Source organism: Dioscorea cayenensis, chromosome 1, assembly GCF_009730915.1.
Source record: "Dioscorea cayenensis subsp. rotundata cultivar TDr96_F1 chromosome 1, TDr96_F1_v2_PseudoChromosome.rev07_lg8_w22 25.fasta, whole genome shotgun sequence".
NCBI lineage: Eukaryota > Viridiplantae > Streptophyta > Magnoliopsida > Dioscoreales > Dioscoreaceae > Dioscorea > Dioscorea cayenensis.
The window spans coordinates 6,272,733-6,285,839 of record NC_052471.1 but is presented as its reverse complement, the minus strand read 5'-3'; the positions used below and the strand labels follow the sequence as shown (position 1 = coordinate 6,285,839).

The 13,107-nt window shown below is 41.3% G+C and overlaps 1 non-coding gene across 1 annotated transcript; it reads left to right on the top strand.

Annotated features, from left to right (window-relative positions):
• The first annotated feature begins 3,956 nt into the window (after positions 1–3,956).
• Positions 3,957–4,063, top strand: LOC120266550. The gene has a single exon (XR_005538201.1). It is a non-coding gene; the product is annotated as a small nucleolar RNA R71 (small nucleolar RNA).
• Positions 4,064–13,107: the final 9,044 nt, after the last annotated feature.

Below are 13,107 nucleotides of genomic sequence, written 5' to 3'. Positions count from 1 at the left end.
AGCTAAGTACAATCAAAGAAATCAAATGTAAAAGCAATGAATCCATAAAGAAACCCCCTCGATGGTCGTGTCGATGGTCTTCTGGAGACTCCTCTACTCGTCGTAAGGGATCCTTTGTCCGGCCTAGGATACACGTCGCCAGATCGATGCCGATGAAAGCTCTCCCAATAACCTTCTTCCAAATAACGCGCGATGTCGGAGCCATAGAACCTCTCCAAAACCCTAGCCAATACCCCTCTCTCAAGTTGGGGAAAAGATGGAGAAAAGAATACCAAAATCGGGGTTGAATCGGCTTTAAATATGGCTGGAATTGGGCAACTCCACGAGCGTGGACTCTACACGCACCCGTGCGGAATTTCCACACGGGCGTGGATAATTTCCACACGCTCGTGTGGATTCTCTGTTTCTCTGATTTCTCGGCCGGCTGTGAACAGTGCTGCTATAGTACTTGCTACAGTATTGTTATAGTACTCTGCTACAGTCTTCGACCTGAATAACTTCCGAATTCCATACTTTCATCAGGGTAACGCAAACGGGCACACGGTCACGTCGTGAATCACTTGCTTCTTCAATGATATACATGTTGGTGGAGCTCTTGTTCTTATATGCATAAGGCGGAGTGCTCGAGTGTGATCGCCTTTTGTGCCCCTCAAATGGATGTGCTCACTCGAATGCGAGGAGGTTGGCACACACTCTAGCATCTCACACCTGTCCCTATGTCTTCGCGTTTGAACCTTAGCAAGATCTCCTCCAAAAATAGGTGCATTATGATCCACATTGGCCTATTTCCTTCATACTCGGCCCGACAACCCTACCGCATAAAAAGTAACATAAAAACACACATATTAATTTAAAAACCTGAGAAAAGTAATCTTCAACATAAGGAATGAGCGATTCGCATTCATATCGCACAAGCACTTATCACGGGACAAAGGGACCTTTGGAAGAGTCGAGGTTTCTCCACAAGACCATCATCATGACTATCGAGAGAGTTTTCTATGGATTACTTGCTTTTACATTCGATTTCATTATTGATTGTAACTAGCTCCATGGAGAGCTAAACCCCCTAGTGGGTACTTGGATTTGTGAACCCTGGGATGTATTTGTTTCATTAAACCTTTTATTATGCTTTCATTAATTGATGCTTTAATTGAGTTCCAATCTTGAATGTTTGATTGAATGAATACTTCCTTAGAGTGATATTGGGTTTAGAGTTCTTATTGGTAACCCTTGTGAGTGAGTGACACACCACGAGAGTTAGACAAAGGTAAATTGGAGAGGGTTGAGAGGGTGAGTATAGAGATAGCGGAGCGTCTCCTTTCCCCTCCAGTGTGATTTATCCGACCTTCATTTCCTCGAGTTCTTTGTGGTCATATTAGAGTGAATGGGCCAAGGGATGACCTTCCGCTGGGGGCTTAGTTGCAGAGGCAACGGAGTGAAGCTGATAAGTGCTTGTTTAATAAGAATGTGAAGTGTTCTTTCCTTACAATGAGCATTACCTTTATCAAGTTTAAGCGCTAATACATGTGTTTTTTTGTTCTTTTGCGCATGTGGGGCTGTGAAGCTATGTTTTTAGAAAAGAAGCCAAAAGTAGATCGTGTACGCACTATTTGGTGGAATCTTAGAAGCAACAATGTGAACACACAAATGGTGCTCTAAGATACGTGAATGTGTGCCAACCTCCATGTATTCAAGCCATTACAATGAGTTGGAGGGGCACGAAGGTAGTCACATATGCGTATCCCAACTTGTGCAATGATAGCAATATCTTCACCAATGGAACCGTTTATTGAAGAAGCGACGCGATCTATAGCATAAACGTGTGCCCGTTTATGTTGCCTCAATGAAAAGTGGATTCAGGAGTGTTTGTAGCGGGGTACTGTAGCCAAAAATTAGAATTCCAGAGAATTCACACAGGCGTGTGGAAATTCCACATGCCCGTGTGAAAATTCCATAGGGGCGTGTGGAACATCGACACGCCCGTGTGGATGCCTGATTCTAGCCCTTTAAAAGCCGTGATTCAGCCCCGATTTCTCAATCTTTTCCCCTATTCTTTTCTCCATCTTTTCCCGAAATTGAGAAAGGACGATGGCTAGGGTTTTGAGAGGTATTGGCTAGGGCTTTGGAGAGGTTCTATGGCTTTGACATCGCGCGCCGTTTGGAAGAAGGTTAGTTGGAAAGCTTTCGTCGACGCCGATCCGGTGAGGTGTATCCTAGGCTGGACAAAGGGACCCTTGCGATGAGTAGAGGACTCTCCATAAGACCATCACCATGACTAACGAGGGGGTTTTCTATGGATGCTTTATTTTTATATTCGATTTCATTGATTGTATCTAGCTCCATGGAGTGCTAAACCCCTAGTGGGTACTTGTGTATTCATGAACCCTAGGATTTATTCGTTTCATTGAATCTCTTTATTATGCTTTCAATTAATTGATGTTTATTGTGAGTTCCAATCTTGGAGACTTGATTGTATGAATACTGCCCTAGAGTGACACTAGACTTGAGAGTTCTTCTTGGTAACTCTTGTGAGTGACTGACACACCATGAGAGTTAGACAAAGCAAGATTGGAGAGGGTTGAGAGGGTGAGTCGAGAGGTAGCGGAGCGTCCCCTTAACCCTCCGGTGTGATCTATCCTACCTCCACGTTCCAAGAGCTTTTTGCGGCCATAGTAGAGTGAATGGGCTAAGGGATGACCTTCCGCTAGGGCTTACTTGCGAGTGCAATGGAGTGAAGCGTTGAAGTGATTTTAGCACCTAGGGCTTAATTATGGCTGAGGATCTTCCACCTGGACCAAAGGGTTAGGTCTATACATAGGAATTGAGTTTATCACTTGGAATCCCTAGAGCTTATTGCAATTCTATATGAGTATGAGGTTGAGAGGTTATTCAATCTCTTCTCCGAGACATGTATAGAGTTAGTCATGGTTGACCTTAGATTGGGGATCATGTAATTAAGGATTTCCATGACGCATTGTTGCATCAATTAGGAAGTATAATAGACAGTTCTTGCACATGAAACGATTGTCCTAGGATGATCAATATCCGGGTACCTCATCTTTATCGATTTCCATACCTTCTCCTTTACTTGTGCCCTCTATGTTGTTGTTTTTATTTTTGTTATTTCATATTTTTCACACTTATCACTATTCATCTTCCACATTAGTTAAGAAACAACTTAAGTGTCTTTATTCCCCACTCTCTGTGGATACGATACCCACACATCTGGGATTATTACTTCGATACCCATGCACTTGCGGTTTACACGCATATACAGACGTGTCAGAAGCGTTGAAGTTATTTTAGCACCTAGGGCTTAATTTTGATTAGGGACCTTCCACCTGGTCCAAAGGGTTAGGTCTACATATAGGAAGGGGTTTTATGACTTGAAATCCCTAGAACTCATTGCAATTCTATACGAGTGCGAGGTGTTGAGATTATTAGATTTCTCCACCGAGACATCTATAGAGTCAGGCATGGTTAACCTTAGATTTGAGACCATGTATTGAAGGATCTCCATGACTAATTAATGCATTAGTTAGGAAGCATAATAGAGAGTTTTGCACTTTAACCGATCGTCCTAGGCGGAATAATAACCGAGTATCCCATTTTTATCAATTGCCTTATATTTCCCTTTACTTGTGTTTCTCTTTCTTGTCTCTTTTATTCTTTTTTAAATTACATCTTTTTGACAAAACCATTATTCATCTAACTTCTTACTCAATGCCTTCACTTGGGCAGCGAACGATGTAACAACTTCTACCTCATGGATGCCAACCACTTTCTTCTTCTCCCTAACATTCCATTTGTAGCTGTTCAACCCCATTTCTTCAATTAATTATCGGGCTTCTCCTGGGGTCTTGCTACCTAAAGTACCTCCTTCTGCTACATCAAGTAGCTGTCTTGTACTTGGGTTCAAACCATTGTAAAAGGTCCGAATGATCATCCACTCTAGAAACCCATGTTGAGGACAATTTCGCAGGAGTTCCTTGAACCTTTCCCATGTCTCAAATAGAGACTCCAATTCCATTTGCACAAAGGATTAGATCTCATTCCTAAGATTTATAGATTTTTCGAGAGGGAAATAATAGGCAAGATAAGCTTCTACCATCTCCTCCCATATAGTGATCGATACTCTAGGTAATTAGTGTAGCCACTGCTTCCCTCTCCCCTTCAAGGAAAATGGGAAGGCTCTATACTTGATGGCATCATCCATAACACCATTGATCTTGAGCATATCACACACTTCCAAGAAATTCTCTCTGTGATTGTTTGGATCCACATCGGCCAAACTATTGAACTATGCGGACTGCTGTAACATGTGGATGAATGCAGGCTTTAGCTAAAAATTCTGAGCTATGATTGGGGGCCACACAATGCTAGATTGTGTTCCCAATACATACAATCTAGCATAATCAGAGAGTGTTCTCTGTTGTTCATTCTATTCTGCCATGTTGTCAGACCCTTCAACTTCCACTTTAGCTAGATTTGACAGTTCTTGCACAGATTCTTTACCCTTTCTTTTGAGTATACGTTTAAGTTTGGGATCACCTTCAATTAATATCGAAGGGTTTGCTCGGGTCATAACCTGGAGCTGCATCAAAATAAAAAAACAAAATTAGAAAAATGATAAAATAAGAAGATATGAAATAGAATGAATGAATGAATAGCTAAGATAGCAAAGTGCAAAGTATCTCTAAACACCTACCTTCCTGCAACGATGTGAAAAACTTGACAACACCCCTTGCGTGTGACCCGCAAGTGCACGGGTTTGTCGAAGTAATAAATCCCAAGTGAGTGTGGTATCGTATCCATAGAGAGTGGGAATAAAAAATACCTAAATTGCTACTTAACCAAGTAAAGATGAATAATGATTGTGTTGATAAGATGTGATGTAAACAGAAATAAAAGAAAAAAGAATGAGAGCCACAAGTAAGTGAGAGGTAAGACAATCGATAGAAGTGGGGTACTCAGACAATGCTCCGAATAGGACTTATGCTTCAAGTGCAAGACCTACCATTATACTTCCAAATTAATGCTTAATGAGTCGTGGAAATCCTAAACCACACGGTCCCAAACCTAAGGTCAACCATGACTAACCCTACACTATGTCCCATGGAGAAATTGCTCAGTCTCAACACCTCACACTGCACAAAGTTGCATGGAGTTCTAGGGATTCCAAGTGATAAACCCTATTCCTATGTGTAGATCTAACCCTTTGGTCCAGGTGAAAGACCCCTAATTACAATTAAGCTCAAGATACTAAAGTCAATTTAACGCTTCACTCTATTGCTCACGCAACTAAGCCCCAGCGGAGTTCATCCCTTAGCATTTCACTCTATTATAACCGCTAAGAACTCGAGGAAATGGAGGTAGGACAAATCACACCAGAGGGGAAAGGGGACGCCCCGCTACCTCTTGACTCATCCTCTCAACCCTCTCTAATCTAGCTTTGTCTAACCCTCATGGAGTGTCACCCATCCACAAAGATTACCAATATTGACACTCAACCCTAGTGCCACTCTAAGGAAGAAATCATTCAACAAGAATTCAAGATTGGAACTCAATTAAAAGCATCAATTAAGGAGAACATAATGGAAGGTCAATGAAACAATAACATCCTAGGGTTTACAAAATCGAAGTACCCACTAGGGGGTTTAGCACTCCATGGAGCACAATACAATCAACAATGAAATCGAAAGTAAAGATAAGTAATCCATAGGAAACCCCCCTCTATATTCATGTTGATGGTCTTATACAGTAGCCTCGTCTTCTCCAAAGTTCCGCTTGTCTGGCCTAGGACACACTTCTCCGGATGGATGCCGACGAAAGCTCCCCCAATAACCTTTTTCCAAGTGAAGCGCGGTGTCAAATCCGGAGAACCACTCCAAAGTCATGCCAAAAGCCTCTCAAAACCCTAGCTGACGACCTCTCAAACGATGGAGAAAAGTTACAGAGAAGGGGGAAAGAAGATCGCCAAAATCGAGCTGAATCGCGATTAAAGAGGGTTGAAATCGGGCATCCACAATCCCCTGTGGATTTTCCACACGGACCTGTGGAATTTCCACACGGGTGTAGATAATTTCCACACGCCAGTGAGGATTCTCTGGAAATCAGATTTTCTGCCGGCTATGAACAGTACTGCTACATTGTCTTGCTAAAAGTCATTTACTACAGTAACCTACTACAGTACTCACACGAAACACTCCCAATTCCACACTTTTCATCGAGGTAACATAAACAGGCACACGTTTATGCCATACATCATAACTCTTCTTTAATCAAAAGCCTCAATAATGAAGATCTTGCTATCAATGCACCAGTCGGGATACGCAAATATGACTATCTTCGTGCCCCTCCAAGTCATTGTAATGGCTTGAATACATGGAGGTTGGCACACATTCACATTCTTAGAGCCCCACTTGTGTCTTCTCGTTTGTTACTTCCAAGACTCCACCAAATAGTGCATTCACGATCTACTTTTGGCTTCTTTTCTCAAAACATAGCTTCACAACCCTACATGCGCAAAAGAACACAAATACACATGTATTAGCGCTTAAACCTGATAAAAGTAATGCTCATTGTAAGGAAAGAACACTTCACATTCTTAACACACAAGCACTTATCACTAGGGTTTAGAGTGGTTTTGACAAGGTTTTTGGAGAGGTTCTACGGCTTCAACACCGCACTCCGCTTGGAAAAAGGTTATTGGGGAAGCTTTCATCGGCATTGATCCGGCGAGGTGTGCCCTAGGCCGGACAAGGGGATCTTTGGAGAAGACGAGGCTACTCCACAAGACCATCGACACAAATACCGAGATGGTTTTTCTATGGATTACATGTTTTTACATTCGATTTCATTGTTGATTGTAACTAGCTCCATGGAGAGCTAAACCCCTAGTGGGTACTTAGATTTGTGAACCCTAGGATGTATTTGTTCATTAATCTTCTATTCTGTTTTCCTTAATTGATGTCTTTAATTGAGTTTCAATCTTGAATGCTTGTTGTATGATTTCTCCGTTAGAGTGATATTAGGGTTGAGAGTCTACATTGGTAACCTTTGTGAGTGAGTGACACACCATGAGAGTTAGACATTGCAAGATTGGAGAGGGTTGAGAGGGTGAGTTGAGAGGTAGCGGAGCATCCGATTTTTCCTCCTATTTGATTTATCCTACCTCCATGTTCCAAGAGTTCTTTGCGGTCATAGTAGAGTGAATGGGCTAAGGGATGACCTCCGCTAGGTCTTAGTTGTACGGGTAATGGAGTGAAGTGTTGAAGTAACTTTAGCACCTAGGGCTTAATTACGACTAGGGGTCTTTCGCCTAGACCAAAGGGTTAGATTTATACATTGGAATAGGGTTTATCACTTGGAATCCCTAGAGTGTCTTGCAACTCTACACAGAGTGATGTGTTGAGATTGATCGATTTCTCCACCAGGACATAGTGTAGATTTAGTCATGGTTGACCTTAGGTTTGGAACCGTGTGTTTAGTGATTTTCACGACTCATTAAGCATAAATTAGGAGATATAATAGTTGATTTTGCACTTCAAGCAATTATCTTAGGTGCTTATCGGTTGACCCCACTTCTATCGATTGCCTTACCTCTCATCTATTTGTGCTTCTCTCTTTCTTGTTTCTTTTATTCTTGCTTTCATTATATTTTATCAACAAAAATCATTATTCCATCTTCGCTTAGTGATAAGTGCTTGTGTGATAAGAATGCGAAGTGTTCTGCCCTTATGATGAGCATTATTTTTATCAGGTTTTAGTGCTAATACTTGTGCATTTGTATTACTTTCATGCATATAGGGTTGTTAAGCCGAATGTGAAAGAAAAAAGCCAATGTAGATCATAAATGCACTATTTGGAGGAAATCATGTGAAATGTCAAATGCAAAGACATAAGTCGGGTTAAAGATGTGAGAATGTGTGCCAACCTCTGTGTATTCAAGCTAGAACAATGGTTTGGAGGGGCACAAAGGCAGTCACATTCGAGTATCACAGCTTGTGTATTGATAGCAAGATCTTCACCAATGAGGCCGGTTATTGAAAAAAAAACAAAGCAATATACGACGTAAATGTGTGCCCGTTGACGTTGTTTTGATGAAAACATGGATTCGATAGTGTTTCGGGCCGGTAATGTAGTAGGTGCTGTAGCAAACACTGCAGCAAATTATTAGAGCAGGTACTGTTCACAGCCAACCAAAAAAGAGAATTCCAGAGAATCCACAAGGGTGTGTGGAAATTATCCACACCCGTGCAGGAATTCCAAAGGCCCGTGTGGTAAATCCACAGGGGCATGTGGATGCCCTATTCCAGCCCTATTTAAGCCGCGATTCAGCCGCGATTTCAGCATTCTTTTCTCCATTCTTTGCCAAACATGGTAGTGGGCTGCAGCTAGGGTTTTTTGAGAGGTTTTTTGACTTTGACATTGCGCTCCACTTGGAAGAAGGTTATTGGGAGAGCTTTCATCGGCACCAATTCGGCGAGTTGTGTCCTAGGCCTGATAAGGGGACCTTTGGAGGAGATGAAGCTTCTCCACAAGACCATTGTCATGACTATCGAGGGTGTTTTCTATGGATTACTTGTTTTTACATTCGATTTCATTGTTGATTGTAATTAGCTCATGGAGAGCTAAACCCCCTAATGGGTACTGGGATTTGTGAACCCTAGAATGTATTTGTTTCATTAAACCTTCTATTATGGTTTCATTAATTGATGTTTTATTTGAGTTCCAATCTTGAATGTTTGATTGATTCAATCCACCCTTAGAGTGACACTAGGGTTGAGAGATCATATTGGTAACCGTTCTGAGTGAGTGACACACCACGAGGGTTAGACAAAGATAGATTGGACTATGTCGAGAGGTAGCGGACCGTCCACTTTCCCCTCTGATGTGATTTATCCTACCTCCAATTCTTTGAGTTCTTTGCGGCTATAATAAAGTGAATGGGCAAAGGGATGGAATTCTACTGGGGCTTAGTTGCAGAGGCAACAGAGTGAAGCGTTGAAATGATTTTAGCACCTAGGACTTAATTGTAACTAGGGACCTCTCACTTGGACCAAAGGGTTAGGTCTATATCTAGGAAGAGCTTTTGTCTCTTGGAATCCCTAGAACTCCATGTGTTTCTATCCGAGTGCGAGTTGTTGAGATTGTTCGATTTCTGCGCCGAGACATGGTATAGAGTTAGTCGTGGTTGACCTTATATTTGGGACCATGTATTAAAGGATTTCCAAGACTCATTGATGCATTAGTTAGGAGGCATAATATTCGGTTTTCACTTGAAATAATCATCCTAGGCGTAAAGATATCCGAGTACCCCATTTATATCGATTGCCGTATCTCTTACTTGTGCTTCTCTTTCTTGCTTCTTTTATTCTTGTTTACATTACATCTTGTCAACAAAATCATTAATCATTTTCACTTGGTTAAGAAACAATTTAAGTATTTTTACTCCGTAGTCCCTGTGGATACGATACCCTCTCACCTGGGATTTTATTACTCAACAAACCCGTGCACTTGCGGGACATAAGATAATGTTCTCTTTTGTTCATTCTACTCAGCCATGTTGTTAGATCCTTCAACTTCCAGTTCACCTAGATTTGACGGTTCTTACATAGGTTCTTTCCATTTTCTTCGGAGTGTACATTCAAGTTCGGGATCTCCTTCAATTAATATCGAAGGGTTCCCTGGGGTCATAACCTGTAGCTGTACCAAAAGAAAAAGAACAAATCATAACGATGATAGAGAAACAAGATGTGAAATAGATAGAATGAATTAATAGCTAAGAAAACAAGTTCCAAAGTATCTCTAAACGCCTACTCTCCGGCAATAGCGCCAAATCCCAAGTGAGTGGGTATCATATCCATATGGAGTAGGATTAAAAATACTTAAATTTTTTCTTAACTAAGTGAAGATGAATAATGATTGTGTTGATAAGATGTAATATAAACAAGAATAAAAGAAGCAAGAAAGAAATCTACAAGTAAGTGAGAGATAAGGCAATCGATATAAATGGGGTACTCAGATATTGTTCGGCCTAGGACAATCGTTTCAAGTGCAAAACTGACTATTATACCTCCTAACTAGTGCATTAATGAGTCATGGAAATCCTTCAATACACAGTCCCAAATCTAAGGTCAACCATGACTAACTCTATACCATGTCCCGGAGGAGAAATCGTACAATCTCAACACCTCGCACTCGGATAGAATCACATGGAGTTCTAGAGATTCCAAGTGATAAACCCTCTTCCTAGATACAGGCCTAACCCTTTGGTCTAGGTGAGAGGTCCCTAGTCACAATTAAGCCCTAGGTGCTAAAATCACTTCAACATTTCACTCCGTTACCTCTGCAACTAAGCCCTAGCCGAAGGTCCTCCCTTAGCCCATTCACTCTACTATGACCGCAAAGAACTCGATGAATTAGAGGTAGGATAAATCACATCGAAGGGGAAAGGGGACACTCTGCTACCTCTCGACTCACCCTCTCGACCTTCTCCAATCTAGCTTTGTCTAACCCTCGTGGTCTGTCACTCACTCACAAGGGTTACCAATATGAACTCTCAACCCTAGTTTCACTCTATGGGAGGATTCAATCAATCAAGCATTCAAGATTGGAACTCAAATAAAACATCAATTAATGAAAGCATAATAGAAGGTTTAATGAAACAAATATATCCTAGGGTTCACAAATCCAAGTACCCACTAGGGGGTTTAGCTTTCCAAGGAGCTAGTGACAATCAACAATGAAATCGAATGTAAAAACAAGTAATCTATAGAAAACCACCTCGATAGTTAGGAAGATGGTCTTGTGGAGAAGCCTCGTCTCCTCTAAAGTTTCCTTTGTCCGGCCTAGGACACACCTCGTCGGATAAGTGCAAGCTCTCCTAATAACCTTCTTCCAAGTGGAGTGTGATGTCAAAGCCAAAAACCCTCTTCGATAACCCTGCCAATACCTCTTAAAACCCTAGTCGTAGCTCCTTCTCAAGTTTGGCAAAGAATGGAGAAACAAATGCTGAAATCGGGGCTGAATCGTTGTTTAAATATGGCTGGAATTGGGCAACCACATGCTCCTGTGGATTTGTCGCACGCCCGTGGAATTTCTGCATGGGTGTGGATAATTTCCACACGCTTGTGTGAATTCTCTGGAATTCTCTTTTTTAGCCGGCTGTGAATAGTACCTGCTACAATAATTTACTACAGTGTTTGCTACAGAATCCTGCTACAATATCGGCCTGAAATACTCTTGAATCCATGTTTTCATCGAGGTAATGTCAATGGGCACAAGTTTACGTCGTAGACCGGTTTGCTTTTTTTCAATAACCAGCATTATTGGTGAAAATCTTGCTATCAATGCACAAGAAAGGATACTCGAATGTGACTGCCTTTGTGCCCCTCCAAACCATTGTGATAGCTTGAATACAAGGAGGTTAGAAAACATTCTCACATCTTGAACTCGATTTATGTCTTCGCGTTTGACCCTTCTCAAGATTTCCTCCAAATAGTGCGTTCACGATCTACATTGGCTTCTTTCTTTAGCATTCGACTTCACAACCATATATGCATGAGAGTAACACAAATGCACAAGTATTACCGCTAAAACCTGATAAAAGTAATGCTCATTATAAGGAAAGAACACTTCACATTTTTATCACACAAGCACTTATCAAACTCCCCCACACTTAAGCTTTTGCTTGTCCTCAAGCAAAAATTAAAACATTGAAGAATAAACGAAGGAAATATTGAAAATTCTTGGCCTTAGGTTCACCAAAGCATGCAAAGAGAGCATTCTACAAGTAACGGAAATTTCAACATTAAAAACGAAAAATCAATCCTCTAGCTAAAAACTTGAATAAAAAAGGACAATGACAACGCCCCTTGCGTATGTCCCGTAAGTGCATGTGTTTGTCGAAGTAATAAAATCCCAGGTGAGTGGGTATCATATCAACAGGGCGTAGGGAGTAAAAATATTTAAATTGTTTCTTAACTAAGCGAAATATGAATACTGATTTGTGTGATAAGATGTAATGCAAACAAAAGTAAAAGAGACAAGAGAGAGAGCACAAGTAAAGGAGTGGTAAGGCAATCGATATAAATCGGGTACTCGGATATTAATCCACCTACCACAATCGTTTCAAGTGCAAAAATCCTCTATTATGCTTCCTAACTAATGCATTAATGAGTTGTCGAGATCCTTTAATACATGGTCCCAAATCTAAGGTCAACCATGCCTAACCCTATACATGTCCCGGAGAAGAAATTGAGCAATCTCTCAACCTCGCACTCGTATGGAATTGCAATGAGTTCTTGGGATTCCATGTGATAAATCCTCTTCTTATATGTAGACCTAACCCTTTGGTCCAGGCGGAAGGTCCCTAGCAACAATTAAGCTCTAGAAACTAAAATCACTTCAACGCTTCACTCCATTGCACTTGCAACTAAGCCCCAGCGGAAGGTCATCTGACAAGATCCCCTTGCGTATATCCCGCAAGTGCACGGGTTTGTCGAAGTAATAATCCCGGATGAGCGGGTATCGAATCCACAAGGAGTAGGGAATAAAAACACTTAATCCGCTTCTTAGCTATGTGAAAGATTAATAGTGATAAGTGTGACAATAATTCAATTCTCAAAAGTAAAAACAACAAGTAAGAGAGTACGAGTAGAGGAGGAGGTAAGGCAATCGATAAAGATGGGGTACTCGGATAATGCTCTGCCTAGGACAATCGTTCAAGTGCAAGAACCCTCTATTATGCTTCCTAATCATTGCAATGGTGAGTCATAGAAATCAATAAATTCATAGTCCCACATCTAAGGTCAACTATGCCTAACTCTATACATGTCCCGGAGGAGAGATTAGATAACCTCTCAACCTCGCACTCAAATAGAGTTGCAATGGCTCTAGGGATTCCAAGTGATAAATCTCTTCCTTATTATAGACCTAACCATTTGGTCCGGGTGTAAGGTCCCTAACCATAATTAAGCCCTAGATACTAAGATCATCTTAACGCTTCACTCCATTGGACGCGTGAATAAGTCCCAGCGGAGTGTCATCCCTTAGACCATTCACTGTATTATGGCCGCAAAGAAATCGAGGAACGGAGGTAGA